This window comes from Dasypus novemcinctus, chromosome 12, assembly GCF_030445035.2.
Source record: "Dasypus novemcinctus isolate mDasNov1 chromosome 12, mDasNov1.1.hap2, whole genome shotgun sequence".
Lineage (NCBI taxonomy): Eukaryota > Metazoa > Chordata > Mammalia > Cingulata > Dasypodidae > Dasypus > Dasypus novemcinctus.
The window spans coordinates 95653350-95663741 of record NC_080684.1 but is presented as its reverse complement, the minus strand read 5'-3'; the positions used below and the strand labels follow the sequence as shown (position 1 = coordinate 95663741).

The 10392-nt window shown below is 49.5% G+C and overlaps 1 long non-coding RNA gene across 1 annotated transcript; it reads left to right on the top strand.

Annotated features, from left to right (window-relative positions):
- The first annotated feature begins 8634 nt into the window (after window positions 1-8634).
- Window positions 8635-9943, top strand: LOC139440129 (uncharacterized). The gene is made up of 2 exons (XR_011650188.1): window positions 8635-8683; window positions 9159-9943. It is a non-coding gene; the product is annotated as an uncharacterized lncRNA (long non-coding RNA).
- The last annotated feature ends 449 nt before the right edge of the window (window positions 9944-10392 follow it).

Sequence of the window (10392 nt, the reverse complement as noted above, 5' to 3'; positions counted from 1 at the left end):
ATCATCACCGCAGTCAATAACAGAGCATTTTCATTACTCGAAAAAGAAAAACCTCCTACCCCTTAGTAGTCACCTCTCAATCCCTCTATCCTTCCCCTGCCATATAAAACTGCTAAGCTAATTCCGTCTCTGTAGATTTATTTATAGTTACATTTTGTATAAACGGAGTCAAGCAATATGTAGCACTTCATGTCTGGTTTCTTCCACGTTGCATAACCTTTTTTTTCTGTTGCTGGAAATACGTTAATACAATCAGAAGTGGCTGTGGCTCAGGCAACTGGGCTCCCGCCTACCACATGAGAGGTTGCTGGTTCGGTTCTCAGTGCCCTCTAAAGAAGACAGCGAGCTAGCACGGCAGCAGGTGCAGCCGCTGACACAACAGGAAACACAGGAGGTAAAAAACATCATGAGAGGCACAAGAAAGCAGGGAGCAGAGGTTCTCAGTGCCTCCTAAAGAAGACAGTGAGCTGGCGCGGCCAGCAGGTGCGGCAGCGGACGCAGCAAGACGGCGCAATGGCAGACGTGGGGAGGAGGACCAGAATGGGAGACGCGACGAAGCAGGGCGTGGAGGTGGCGCCGGTGCTTAGGCACCTCCTGTCCACATCAGGCGTCCTGGGTTCAGAGAGACAAGGAAGACCAACAGACACAGCCAGGGAAGAAAAACAAGCAGGGGGGAGAAATGAATAAATCTTTTTTAAAAAGGTAATCTGTTGCTTTAGGGATGATATGGTTTTACTCATAATTATATGTCCAGAAGTCCCAGCTCCTCTTCCCACCCCTCCCTGTTGCTTTGCAGAAAGTGTGGGCCACGCGTGAGGTGGAGGCTGACCGACGCCTCCAGGGCATCCCGAGCGGGGATGAGAGGCCAGGAGGACCCGAGGGCGCCGGCGCCGGGGCTTGCAGGGCCCACCCCAGGCCTGGCATCCAGACTCCAGGGTCCGGCCCTGTCGCAGCCTCCTGCACCCCCGGGGGGCGCCGGCGCCGGGGCTGTGTCGAGGTGGAGACGGCCAGTGGCCTCCCTGCTGTTTCCCTGAGAACAGACACGGATGTTGTGGGTGCTCCTGGGTCCTGGGGGCCGCAGGGGCCCGTCCAGCCGCCGCCCCAGGAGCAGTGTTTACCACAAGGGCCCTTGCGAAACCCCCAAGAGATGCTGTGTGAGAAACTTGCAATGGGACGATCGCTGCTGTTAGCAACCGGTAAACAGAAAGTGGTCGACCTTTGTTAACCAAATTGCTCTGGGGAGAGGACCCAGCAGCGCGCCGCCCTGCACTTGCTCCCCACGGCCCCTGCCCAGGACCGGCCTGCAGTCAGTGTGCCTGAAGAGGTGAGGAGTTGTGCACCCATGCCCGGCAGGCCTGTGTGGCGCTGCGATTTTGTAACGTTCTTGGAACATAAGCAGTAGCGGTTGACTCTGGCTAATTTAAGTTGAGCATGTTTTGGAAGGTCACTGGGGTATCCAAAGAATCACAGGCACAACTGGACGATCAGGCCTGGGAAAGAAGAGGAGCAGGTAGTCCGGGAAGCTTGTCAGCAAGGCTGCTTCCACCAGGTGACTCGCCTACCGCCTGTCCCTGCTCATCCGTTCAGGTTTCGTATTCGCCTGAGAGGCCTGGGTGAGGTCAGGGGCCCACCTCCGTGGTCTGGGGGGGCAGGTGTGAAGGGGACCTTTGCTGACCCACTAGGACCACATGGAGTGGAGCTCCCCAAAGGAACCAGTGAAGTCAGAGAGGATGCTGGGCAGGAAAAAGCAGCAGACGTCCACTGCGATCCGTCCTTTACCTAACACACACACACACACGTCCTTCTTCAACTCGTGTAGTTGAAAAACGCCTTCCCTAACAAGTATGACAACCCCAGATAAAACACTGAATGCACCCACTCCTTCCAGATATCCCCAAGTCCCATGGTTGTGTGCAGAGGCTGTGTATCTAGCCTATGGGCCACCGTGCCCTGAACTCAGGATCTCAACTTTCTCTCCTGCTATGACAACCCTGACAGCCACTCTGAAATCTACGGCCTAAATGACAAATCTAACCACCGCTAAGAGATAGTAAAGGGATGAAGAAGAGAGGGAAGGAAAATGCAAAAAAACATTCCGTGTCACAGCAAGCAAGGAGTTAAGGCAGAGATGCAATCTTTTTCTGAAACCGACATTATTATTAATAATAATGTAATGATTTCAGCAGTAATCATCACAGCTTTACTTGATGGGGCTTACCGTAGGCCAGATATTATTCCAAGGGCTTGACAACTATTAACTGAAGGCAGTAGTGGATATGGACGACTTCCCTCCTCCATCACCAATCCCTTACCACCTTGCCTTCAGCCAACTCTGCAGACAGTTGGATTCCTTCTCACAGAGAGAGGACCCAGGCCTTCATTTCGTCACGATTCAGGTGGTGGGAGTCTTCCAAAAGCCTCCCCCCACCCTGGTAGGACAAGCAGTTCTAGACCTTCCTCCCTGGAGCCAGAGCATACTTCCTTTTGATAAGGACGGCCAGACACTTTTGTCAACAACATAACTTTCTTTTTATCTGTTCACCTCACGGCTCAGGCACTCAAAAAGTTCAGCTCAAGTAAAATGGTGCGGCAGTCTGACAGTTCCTCAAAATCTTAAATATAGAATTACCATATAAGGAAGCAAACCTGGCTCAACTGATAAGAGCGTCCGTCTACCATATGGAGGGTCCAGGGTTTGATCCCCAGGGCCTCCTGGACTGTGTGGCGAGCTGGCCCACGCGCAGGGCTGCGGCGCACAAGGAGTGCTGTGCCACGCAGGGGCACCCCTGTGTAGGAGTGTGCCCTACAAGGAGAGCCACCCCGCGTGAAAAAGTGCAGCCTGCCCAGGAGTGGCTTTGTACACACGGAGAGCTGATGCAGCAAGATGATGCAACAAAAAAGACATGCAGTTTCTCAGTGCCACTGGATAATACAAGCAGAAGCAGAAGAACACACAGCGAATGGACACAGAGAGCAGACAACAAGGGGGAAGGGGAGAGAAATAAATTTTAAAAATACATATTGAAAAAAAAAAGAATTACCATATGAGCCCAAAATTCCACCCCTATCTTACCCAAGAGGAATGTAAATAGATGACTACAAAAAACTTGCACACAAGTTGGCCCATGTGGAGGGCTGACCCATGCAGAGTGCTGGCCCACAGGGCAAGCTGGCCCAAGTGGAGAGCTGGTGCAACAAGATGATGCAACAAAGAGAGACACAGAGGGAATACAATAAAAGACACAGAAGACCAGGGAGCTGAAGTGGCGCAAGAGATTGAGCACCTGTCTCCCACTACAGAATGTCTCAGGATCGGCTTCCAGTGCCACCTAAAGAGAAGAGAAGCAGACACAGAAGAATGCACAGCAAGTGGACACAGAAAGCAGACAACAATGGGGGGAGGGTGTTAAATAAATAAACAAACAAATAAATAAACTTGCACACAAATGTTCATAGCAGCATTTCTTAATAGTCAAAAAGTGGAAATAGCCCAAATGTCCATCAATTGATGAATGGATAAATAAAATACGACCTATCCATACAATGGAATATTATTTGGCAGTAAAAAGGAATGAAGTATGGATATATACTACAACATGGATGAATCTCAAAAGCATTATGCTAAATGACAGATATGAGTCATAAAAGACCACGTATTGTGCAATAAAAAGGAATGAAGTATGGATATATACTACAACATGGATGAATCTCAAAAGCATTATGCTAAATGACAGAGATGAGTCATAAAAGACCACGTATCGTATAATTTTCAGAATAGGGGAAACGGACTTGGCCCAGTGGTTAGGGCATCTGTCTACCAGATCTGTCAAACCCCGGGCCTCCTTGACCCGTGTGGAGCTGGCCCATGCGCAGTGCTGATGCGCACAAGGAGTGCCCTGCCACGCAGGGGTGTCCCCCGCATAGGGGAGCCCCACGCGCAAGGAGTGCGCCTGTAAGGAGAGCCACCCAGCGTGAAAGAAAGTGCAGCCTGCCCAGGAATGGCACCGCCCACACTTCCTGTGTCGCTGACGACAACAGAAGCAGACAAAAGAAACAAGATGCAGCAAATAGACACAGAGAACAGACAACCGGGGGAGGGGGGGGAAATAAATTTAAAAAATAAAAATAAAAAATAAAAGTTTTCAGAATAGGCAAGTATATAGGGTCAGAAAGTAGATTAGTGGTTTCCTAGGACAGGGGTTTCTTTTTGGAGTGATGAAAATATTCTAAAATTGACTTTTGGTGATGCTTTCACAATTCTATGAATATATAAAAATCCACTAAATTGTATACTTTAAATGGGTTAATTGTATGGTATGTGAATTTAAACCTCAATAAAACTTTGTTTAACCTAAAAAAAGTACAGATCTATATATGGAAACTGTAAACTCTGATTTTAAAAAATTAAAGATCCAAATAATGGAGAGATATTCCCTGTTCATGGATAGGAAGACTCCATATTGTTAAGACGCCAATTCTTCCTAACTTGATCTATAAATTCAATGCAATTTCCATCAAATTTCCAGTAGGTTATTTTGTGGATATTGACAAAATGATTCTAAGGTTTATATGGAAAAGCCAAAGGCCAGAATAACCAACACGATACTGAAGAAAAAGAACAAAGTTGGAAGACTGATACTATCCAACTTCAAGACTTATTATAAAGCTGGAGAAATCAAGACAGCATGGTATTGGAGAAAGAACAGGCACAGAGATGAATGGAACAGAATAGAAAGTCATGAAATAGACCTACACAAATACAGTCAGCTGATCTTTGACAAAGGACCAAAGGCAATTTGATGGAGAAAGAATACTTTCAACAAATGGTGCTGGAACAACTGGACATCTGCATGCAACGATTAGTGAATCTAAACTCAGATCTCATGCCTTTTTACAAAAATTAATTGAAAATGGATCATAGCTCTAAATATAAAACACAAACCATAAAACTTCTAGAAGATAACACAGAAATTCTAGGTGATCTTGGATTTGGCAATAGCTTTTTAAATACAACACCAAAACATGGGTCATAAAAGAAAAGTTTAATTTGAACTTTATTAAAATTTAAAACTTCTCCTCTGGAAAAAAAAAACACTGTTAAGAAAATGAAAAGACAAGCCACAGCCAAGGAAAAAATATTTTCAAAACACGTATTTTACAGGACTAGTATCCAGTATATATAAAGAACTCTCAAAACTCACCAATTAGAAAACATACAGCCCAATTTAAAAAATGGGCAGAAGATCTGAGAGCCACCTCATCAAAGAAGATATACAGGTAGCAATAAGCATATGAAAAGATGAGTGAACTCATTTCTCACTAGGGAATTTCAGATTAAAACAACAATGAGCTATCACAGCTATCTGAATGGTTAAAATAAAACAAAACTGACAGTACCAAGTGCTGTCAAGGATGTGGACCAACAAGTGCTTTCAGTCATTGCTGGTGGGAATGCAAAATGGTACAGTCACTTTGAAAGGCAGTTTGTCCGTCAGTTATAAAGATAAACATAGACTTACCATCTGGTCCAGCAATCATGCCTCTAGGTATTTACCCAAGTGAGTTGAAAATGCGTGTCTACATAAAAATTTGCGCATGAATATTTACAGCAATTTTTCTCATAATCACCCAAAACTGGAAGCAACTAAGATGTCCTGCAAGAAGTGAATGGATTAAAAAAAACTGTGGTACATCCAGTCAATGGAATATTATTCAGCAATAAAAAGAAACGAGGGAAACGGGTATGGCTTAACCAATAGGGCTCCCGTCTACCACACAGGAGGTCCAGGGTTTGATGCCCAGGGCCTCCAGGTGAAGGCAGGCTGGCCCGTGTGGCGAGCAGGCCCACGCAGAGTGCTGGCCCACAATGGGTTGCGGCCACGTGCAGGAGTGCAGCCCTGCGTGGGAATGCCGCCCCGCACAGGAAAGCCGCCCCGCACAGGAGTGCTGGCCAACGCGGAGAGCTGGCGCAGCAAGATGACACAACAGGAGACACAGAGGAGAGAAAATAAGAAGACACAGCAGAACTGGGAGCAAGAGAGTGATTACTTCTCTCCCTCTCCGGAAGGTCCCAGGATCGGTTCCCGGAGCTGCCTAATGAGAGTACAAGCAGACACAGAAGAAAAAACAGCAAATGGACTCAGCAAATGGAATGGTGGGGGGAGTGGGGTCGGGGAGAAATAAATAAAAAATAAAATCTTTAAAATAAAAACGAAATGAGCAATCAAGCCATGAAAAGCAGTGGATGAAGCTTTAAGTGCATAACCTTAAGAGTGAAAAAAAAAAAAAGCAGTTTGAAAGGGCTGCATACTATCTGTTTCCAACTATTTGACATTCTGGAAAAGGCAAAAAACTGTAGAGAAAAGGGATGGAGTCTGTAAGACTAACAGCAAAAGGGACTGCACGTAAGCACTGTCCTCTAGTTGATAAGGTGATTTCCCATGGGGGTATGGGTTGACAATTCTGCTACTGCCACACCTGTATACTGGAATGGCACAATTAAGTAAATGGACAGTACATGGTAGGAGCCAGAACTCTGTTGGGGTGGGAGGGTACGGAGAATCAAGGAGAGTAAGCCAGGACGATCCTTGCGATAATGGATTAAAGTTGGAAATATCAGTAAGAACTAGTTTACTTAATATACATATGTTGGTTACACATAGAAATGATTCTATATATGGGTATATACACAGGTTAGTAGGCACACAAATATTTCTTTGCTCTGTCTGATAAGAAGGCCTAAAAGAAAAGACACTTGAGTAGCAATGAGCAACCTAGCGCTCAGCCCTTGGTTTATGATACCACTCTCCAATGGGAGGAAACAGGGCTCCTCAGAGAATGGCTGATTCTAGGATTGCAGCAGGAAGTACAAAATATGATCCTGGAGCATTTTTTTTTTAAGATGTATTTTATTTATTTATTTCTCCCCTACTCCTTGCTGTTTGCACTTGTGGTGTCTGTTTGTTGTGTGCTCGTCTTCCTTTCAGGAGGCACCAGAAACCAAACCGACGACCTCCCATGTGGGAGGGGAGCACCTAATTTCTTGAGCCACCTCTGCTCCCCACTTTATTGAGTCTCTCATTATGTTTTCCTCCTTGTGTCTCTTGTTGCGTTATCTTGTTGTGTCAGCTCACTGTCTTGCTTGTCTTCTTTAAGAGGCACCAGGAACTGAACCCAGGCACTCCCATGTGGTAGGCAGGAGCCCAATTGCTTGAGCTACATCTGCTTCCTGCCGCACTTTTTTAAGATTTATTTTTATTTATTTCTCTCCCCTTCTTGCCCCCCCCCAGTTGTCTGTTCTCTGTGTCTATTTGCTGCGTGTTCTTTGTCCACTTCTGTTGTTGTCAGTGGCACGGGAATCTGTGTCTCTTTTTGTTGCATCGTCTTGCGTCAGTTCTCCGTGTGGGCGGCGCCATTCTTGGGCAGGCCACACTTTCTTTCGCGCTGGGCCGTTCTCCTTACGGGACGCACTCCTTGCGTGTGGGGCTCCCCTACGCGGGGGACACCCCTGCGTGGCACAGCACTCCTTGCGTGCATCAGCACTGCGCATGGGCCAGCTCCACATGGGCTAAGGAGGCCCAGGGTTTAAACCATGGACCTCCCATGTGGTAGACGGACGCCCTATCCACTGGGCCAAGTCCACTTCCCCCAATGCACTTTTGACATGTTGCTTCTCTTGTCCCGACTGGTCCTCAAGGACTTAAGCCACCTGCTTGAGACACCTGTCTTAATTCTGCAATGCCAGCGGCTCTCTCAGTACTCAAGAATTGTTTGTTGCCCTTGATACTTATGGTTACGTATAAGGGGCTATGGGAGGGCCAAAGTGATGTGTGGGGCGAGTGAGGGGGAAGATGGCTATGCCAGGCTGACCAGGTTCTCCAGCTCTAGCCTTGCTCTTCAGAGCTGCGCCCCCGCTGTCCAGGGTCCTGGCAGCTGCGCGGTCTCCTCGCCATCCACCTGGGTGCCCTTGCCTACTACCCTAGGTCCCTGGGGGTCAGGCTCCCCCGTCTCCTGGACAGCCCTGTGCTGGGAGCATGACCTGGCCCTCGGCCTCTTGTCCCACAGCGGCATCTGAACTCCCCCACATCTGTCTACTGCCAACTGTCCACCCCCTGGGCCAAGGCCCTGCGGGCCTGTCCCTCTGCATCACATTGAGCCCCAGCTCTTCCCTGCCCCACCCACCCCACAGCCAACACCACAAGCCTGTGCTGTCACCATCAACAGGACGACCGTGTGACCCAGTTGGCCCTGGAAGATCTCAATGTACACCCACGGAGGCGGATTAACTTTTTTGTTTTTTAGGAGGCACGGGGGATTGAACTTGGGACCTTGCACACATGAAGCAGGCGCTCAACCACTGAGCCACACCACTGCTGGCGGTGTGACCACTGACAGCACTCCTCTCACCTTCAGAAGTGTCGCAAGTGCGGATGGTAGACCACAGGGTCTTCCTATGCCGGCCTCGTCTGTCAAAGGGTTTGGACTAGACGATCCCAAAGGTCCCTTTCCAGCTCTGACACCTGACTCACGACCCCACGAAACCTGCCGACTCCACTGCTGGGGTGGGGGCACAGCCTGGGAGCCAGACCCCCAGGGTTGAATTCTGGCCCTGCCCCTTGCTGGCGCGTGCCCTCTGGCACGTCACCAGCCCCTTCCGGCCGCAGCGTCCTCCTCTGAACAGCAGGTAAGAAGCGCGTCCGCCCTGGGGGCCGCTGGGGACTGACTCGACCTCCTCCAGGTACACGGGGAAGACCCAGAGCGGCACTGAGGTCTCTGCCTGTTTGCGAGGCCCTCGGGAGGCGAGAGGCGGAGGGGCAAGGCTTCATGCAGGGGCGGAGTCACGGGGAATCCGGGGAGGAAACAGGAAGCAGGAGAAGGAAGTCCCTGGAACAGGAGATAAGGAAAACTGGCGGCAGCGAAAGCCTCCTTGACCCAGCTGCAGCTGGCTGCAGAGGCGCACCTGGGGTCGTTCCTTTGTTAATCGATGACAGGGAGAGGCCAGAGGGCAGGAGTCCGAGAGGCGGGCAGTCAGCCTTTCCAGACCCTCGGCCACCTCCAGGGCGGGCAGGCTGGCGGGCGGCCCCTTCCCCAGGGCCAGGGTCTCACCGGAGCCTGACTCGCTCTTCTCCTGCAGTCTGAGATAAAGTTTGTTTATCTAGGCCAGTCCCTTCCTGGAGCATCTCGATGTGCCAGAAAGCAAGAAAGTGTCAAGAAAAACCAGCGACAAAAACCAGAATAAAACAAGACAAAACATGAGGGGTTAACTTGAAGTGACACAGAAGCCAAGGGAAAGAGCGCCTTAAGCCAGAGCTGGGACAACTGGAGTGACAACATAAATGAAGAAGTGTTTATAAAGTAAATGATCGGAGGCCCATGGGGGGGGATGAGGAGCTTTAGAGAAACTGACAAACACAGCCTCCGCCAGGGGATCAAGGCCAACATCAAGTTAGACATCGCTTCATTGTTGATCTGATGTGATGAAAGTGCCACTTGACCTCCGTGACCCTCCTCCCCAAACCCACAACCTCAGTCTAACCACGACGAACACATCGGGCAGACTTCCACAGAGGGGCGCCCACAGCGGACCCGCCGGCACTCCTCAAAACTCCTCAGGCCATCAAAAGACAAAGTCCCAGAGACTGTCACAGCCAAGGAGACGTGCCAATTCCGCATAATGCGGTGTCCTGGGTGAGATTCCAGAACAGAAAAAAAACAAAAAAATTAGGTAAAAACTAAGGAAATGCAAACAAAGCGTGGACTTGAGTTAATAGTAATGTATCAATATCGACACCGTGAATTTTAACTATTGTACCTCAAATACAGGATGTTAATTACAGGGGTAACTGTATAGGGGTGGGGGCAAATGGGAAGTCATTATACTATCTTATTTTTTTGGTAAATCTAAAACTGCTTTTAAAAAATAAAGTGCCATCCTCATAACGAAGGCCAGTTCGCACCTTTGGCTCCCACTGAGCTATGACTGGGTCCACTGGTACAGAGCGTTCCTTCTCTGGGTGCTAAGCTAAACCCGCCAGGCAAGCAGGGCCTCGAGTCACGCAGCGGGAAGCAAAACGTTTGCGACTGGGGAGTGATTGCCAGAGGCCACCCTCCCCCCCCCCCGCTCTCGTTCCTAGGGGGGAAAGCTGGGTTCCCAGGCACCATGAAAATCCCCCAGCACCTGCAAAATGGGCTGCCCTCTGCCCTCTGGGACCCCTGGCTGGGGGGCCCTCCCTCTCGTCCCCGAGCTGCTGGGAAGAGCCTGATGGCAAACTGGAAGGCGGCCACCAGCCAGCCAGGTTGGCTGACCCAGAGGCGTCGCGGCGCCAGCGCACCTGCACTCCGCCGGCCGGCTCTGAGCCGGGGCGCTCCTCCACCGAGAGGCCAGGAACCCCA